This window comes from Onychomys torridus, chromosome 21 (assembly GCF_903995425.1).
Source record: "Onychomys torridus chromosome 21, mOncTor1.1, whole genome shotgun sequence".
NCBI classification, from domain to species: Eukaryota; Metazoa; Chordata; class Mammalia; order Rodentia; family Cricetidae; genus Onychomys; species Onychomys torridus.
Genome location: NC_050463.1, coordinates 4,376,662 through 4,382,331, shown reverse-complemented (window position 1 = coordinate 4,382,331; position 5,670 = coordinate 4,376,662).

The window sequence follows — 5,670 nt, the reverse complement described above, 5'->3', positions numbered from 1 at the left end:
ATGCTCAAGACCCCTCCCACAGGGTATTTAAACTGCCCCCCAGAAAACAGACATGTGGTTTTTCTGTCTCTCTTCCCCATCTCCTCTCTGGGGGGCCAGGAAATCATCCTGCAGCATTTCGCCCATTAAACCTGGGCTTTTTCTTAATTTGGTTTGATTCAGTCTCATTTGGATTGCTGTGTCAGTGGAGAGGGTTATCAGGGGGTGGGAGCTTTTCATACAGTATTCTTAAAAATAAATCAACGTCATGGGTTGGGGAAGGTCTGGTTCCAAGAATCAGAAAGCAATTCAACTCTCATTCAAAATGGAGTCAGGCAGGTTCCTCCCTAGCTCATGCTGCAGCACTGGAGCCCTGCTGGCTCTGGTGGCCCTGGGCAGAAAGGGGTGACAGGCAGCTCACAGCCTGGGAGTTCTGAGTTCCAGTCAGATCCTATGTGATGCAAAGATGCATGACTGGCCAGGAAGCCTAAAGGCTCTGGAGTCCATTCTGCCGGCAGAAAATTCTCTCTCTTTATTAAGAAAAAACTATTTGACAGGAACTTTATTGCCAGTGTCCAGCAGAGTTCTGTTCCAAAAGAGGTGAATCAGGATGGCTGCTGCATTATAATAGAAGGCCTCACATTTTATACTCTACCACTGCACAAAGGAGTAAATGGGAATGGTGTTGGTTAAATTGGCACTGCTGGTGGTGCGGCAGCCATGCCGAAGGAGGGCTGTGCTGGTTGGCGGAAGAATCATGAGCCATAGCTTTATTGGGAGAGAGGGAGAGAGAGAGACAGACAGAGAGAGAGAGAGAGAGACAGAGACAGAGACAGAGACAGAGAGAGACAGAGAGGAAGAGAGACTGTACAGAGGAAAGAGAGAAGGGAGAAGGGGGGCACAGAGGGCCCGCATGCTTTTGAGGTCCCAGGATGATGACGTAATTAAGGACAAAACCCTTACAAATGGGAGGAAGGGGGCTTGTGCACAGGGGTGGGCTTGTGAGCAGGGTTTGAGGGAGCTAGCATTGACAAGTTAATAGGCACCACAGTCATATGTTAACGGAAGAGCTACAAGCTCCTGTTTCCAGAGATAAGAATGACTGCCTTTTTAGCAAGCAGGAAGCTTCTCAAAGCCCTTGTGGAAATGGGAGCTATTGTTTGAATGTCTGATCATGGGGAAAGAACGTTGTTAAGGGACCAGACACTCCATTATAGAATATTGCTTAGTTTACCCAAATAGCTAATGCTTAAAATGAGCAAAGAGGAAGCTAGAGAAATATTACTGTAACCTGGGTAGACCTTAGGAATTTACAAATCTTGATTATCGTAAATTCATATATATACCCTATTTATGAAACAAATCTTTTGTAAGTTTTCTAGCATCTTGGTGTTAACTTGTGTGGGAGTAGTTAGAGTTTCATGGTATATGGTTGCACAGTGGCTGGGATTTATCCAAAGGATTATTTTGTTTAAAGCAGTTCCCATTGTTCCCCGGCCAGCAGGGTTTCAACGGGGGCGACCCACCTGTGGGAATGGATGAGAGACAGGGGACACAAGAGACAGACAGCAAGACAAGATTCTGGTCAAGCTGCTAATCTTTATTTCTCTCCGCATGGCTTATATAGCATAAGAGGGGAAGGGGCAGGAAGAAGGGAAGGGGAAAAGACGTGGAAGGCATGCAGAACATGGGAGACATGCCGGTCGTGCAACTGCAAGATGTCTGCTAAGATCACTGGTCAGGGGCCATTTGTTCTGTTGCTAGGCTACCTGACCATGGAATGCTCTTTACATTCGGTTGCCATGGCACCTGACTGTGGAATGTTCTTATCTTTGGGGTCCTCCAGTTAGTAAACAGTTGTTACTGCTCTGGGGAAGGGCAGTGGGCTTATGACTTGTTCTCTGGCTTAGCTACTACTTTCCATGGTTCATGTTTGGTTCCTGAAATCTTGGTCCCTAACACCATTGTATACATCTTCTCCCTTCACTGAGTCCCACACAAAATTTCCCAAAGGAAAACGCATAAGGGAACTCATAAAACACAGTGAGAATTATTAAAAATGAAAGTCAAAAGGTGCTGGAGAATTGTGATCCACGATGTTGAAATGCTGGAACTCTGTCAAGCAGCAGTGGTCCATGCCACTTCATTATCTCCTTTTTTCTATCTTTTCTTTCTTTTGGCTTTTGGAGACAGGGTTTCTCTGGGTAGTTTTGGTGCCTGTCCTGGATCTTGCTCTGTAGACCAGGCTGGACTTGAACTCACAGAGATCTGCCTGGCTCTGCCTCCCGAGTGCTGGGATTAAAGGTGAGTGCCACCACCACCCAGCTTTATTATCCTCCCCTTTCCATGGGCTCTTACTGCTTTAGTTCCTATGTGATCTAAAGATTGTAGACCTGTAGCTCTGAATATTTTGTTCCTCTGGATCCTAACAAATATTTCAATAATTGTGCAAAATGCTTTGTCTCAAAAAACTGAGAAGAGCCCATATTTAGTCCCACTCTCTCAACTTAAGACCATGACTCCTTGTCAGGGAGAGGATTTGTTGCAGTAGCGCCCACACTACCACTACCCGTTCACCATGTCTGAGCGAGGTGCTGTGGATCGAAAAACAGAGACAAAAGACAGTGGGTCATTCATGTCGGCAGAATGCCAAATGTCATTTATTGAAAGAGGGAGGAAACCTTAAATACAGGCTTACAGCACAATGGAGAAACCCTGAAGGACAGAAGTTCAATACCCAATGTTCTACATTCTTGCATCTGACCTGTTTACACCAAATGCAGGATACTCGAACAAAGAACCTCAGGTGAGCATTCAGTAAGAAGGAAACCTGCAGTAATTTAGCATAGGGAAGATTTAGCATTGGTCAAGGTCTGCAAGCAGGCAACAGTTACCCAAAATTGGGAGGTCAGGGCACTACAAGGACTCTAATTTCTATGTAAAGAAAGCTCTTGTTACTTTCTCCAAGGGTCACATGCCCCACATTGGGCACCAGTTGTGCGGTCCCTGCAGGATGAGAAGGAAAACCCAGAGTGATTGACTTTGTCAACCTGGAACAGACATTGGGGAGACTATTACCAACTGGATCATTGTCAGCATATTTAAAATGTAGTACAATTTGGAAAAAGGTTTCCAGGCAACAGTCCAATTTCAGGTACATAAAGCTTAAGGTGTGATGACATGAAGACTCCTTTACAAAGTACATGTGACCATGAGGGTGAGTTCTATAAATAAAAGGCCTAGAAAACCAGTGTGATCTCTGTCCAGGACAGCATAGAGGTCAGCAGACCATACAGTACATGTGACATCTCCCCTCAAATGCTTAATGGACTAGGGAGAGAAGACTCTGGGATAATTATTCTAGGGAATATTGGTGAGATCTGCCTCTATAGCAAAAGGTGGATGAATGTTTGCTCCACAGATAGCAAAAAAGGTTATTAGGTCATTATCAAAATCCACATTTGGCCTTCTGGATGAAATGAACTTATTTGATTTGTATCTCCTCCATTGAGCAAGACACCCCTGGGTGATTAACATTTCCGATTCTATTACTGCTTCTCTGTGAGCACAAGGACCTCTGTGCCCCCAACATCCAGCCACTCTATAATCAGCATTAGCATGTGACTCCACCTGCTTTTTTCCATGTTTAGGTACAAATGAGTAGCCCTGAGAAACTAGATTGCTGAGCCAGAAATCATACAGTGAGTCAGAGTGAACCTGCCAGTCAAGTGTTGGTGTGGCTTTAAAGAATCCCCGGTGGAAGGCCTGCAGGCAGGACACAGGATGAAATTCCTCCGGAGAGCAGTGGAGCACGGCAGTAAAGCAGCTGGACAGGGAGTCTTTCATGCCATCGCCACTGCTGCTGGCTGCTGCTTCAGCACCGTCACAGGTTCCAGACAGGGTGTCCAAAAGTGGATGGTGGACTTGGGGGCAGAGGCCAGGGTGCCATAGATCCAAGTGGACTCCAGGACAAAGGCTGACACTAAGGGTCCTAAAATGGGGTGGCAGAGGCAGCATGTGCTTTGCCATTTGCTCTTTTGAGACAGGGTCTCACGTATAACCCAGGCTTGCATCAGTCTCACAGTGGTCCTCCTGTCATAACTGAAGTGAATGGTAAATGGCGCTGGTGGCAGCATTAGTTACTGGCGGAAAGGTCAGGGTCACAGCAGAACCCTGTTACTTAGTAGCGGAGAGCTTTATTAGGAGGAAGGGGAGGAGGGACAAAAGGAAGAGGTCTGGGCTGTGTGTGTGTGGGGTGGGGGGGGGGGGAAGCAGAGCAGAGCAGAGCAGAGAGAGGGGGTAGGGTCTGTGCCCGACTTTTAAGGGCTCCCGGTATGGAGCTACACCACGCACGCGCTGATTGCGTGACCATGCTGTGTGCGCATGAGCAGATGGCAGTAGAGGAGACTCAGTCTTCAGTCTCGATGCTGTGTAAGCATTGCCTGAGCAGGCCCGAGGCAAAGTCCACACCACAGAGACAGACCTTGGTGCATTCTGCTAAGTGATTGATTTGACAGACCCTCCCTGTATTCATGATTCTTACTCATTTTATTACAAATGTCCTGTTTCTGACTTTTCTTTGTTTCTTTTTTCCTTGCCAACTCAAAGAAGAGTTATTTGTTTAACCCAAAAGAGAGTGTCAAAGAGATAAGAAGTTCCATGGAAAACTTGTCATTTGTTCTTGTTTTCCATGCAGTGATAACTTGATAACATGGTGGGAAGTTAACAGTGAATGCTTTACTTCCTGTTGTCATGCTGACAGTGTAGTGAAGGAGTTCTATTGTGGTCAATGGTTGGACCAACACGTAGCTGTTGGATTGTTTTAGTATTGGTACTTTTTTTTCTTATTATTTTGACTTTTTAAAATTCTGAATTTGGGCTATTGACCTCAGGTGCTCAGACTTGGAATGTTAACCACCCCTCCTTTTAATTTTCTTTGGCGGGCAGAGGTAGGGTTTCTCAGCGTAGCCTTGGCTTCCTGGAATTTGCTATTTAGACCAAGCTGACCTCAAACAACAAAGATCCATCTATTTCTATCTCCTAAGTGCTGGCATGATATTCCAGTGCCACCATAAAAAGCTAGGAAAGTGTTAGTGTTTGGATAGCAAAGTGCAGCTGAGAGAAGTGTGAGCAACCTTAGTTGTGTCTTTTTAAAATTGCTGGTGCCTGGTGAATATCAATCAGGTGGTTTAAATTTGACCTAGGTCGACTGGGTGTCCTTTCAACTGTGAGGCAGGGGGATCACTCTCCTGGACACTGCTAATGATCTCTGTTTGCAAGAGACCCTACCCTGTGCCTAGACAGAGGAGAACTGCCTAGTGAGTACAAGAATTGTGCAGGGGTATCTTCTTCAATTTCTTTCTTCAAACACTTAAAGATTTTGTCACAAAGGCCTTTCATTTGTTTGGTTAGAGTTACCCCTAGATATTCTATACTATTTGTGGCTATAGAAAGGGTGATGTCTCTCTGATTTCTTTCTCAGTTAATTTTTCACTTATCTATAGGAGAGCTATTGATTTTTTTCAGTTAATGTTGTATCCCACCACATTACTGTAGGAGTTCCCTGGTAGAGTTTTTGGGGTCACTTATGATAGACAATTACACGGTTGGGCTTGCCCGGGGGACCGCCTAACTATTTCCGGTGTAGAATAGCCATCTCCGGGTCAGACATCTGGCGGGACCGGGACTCTG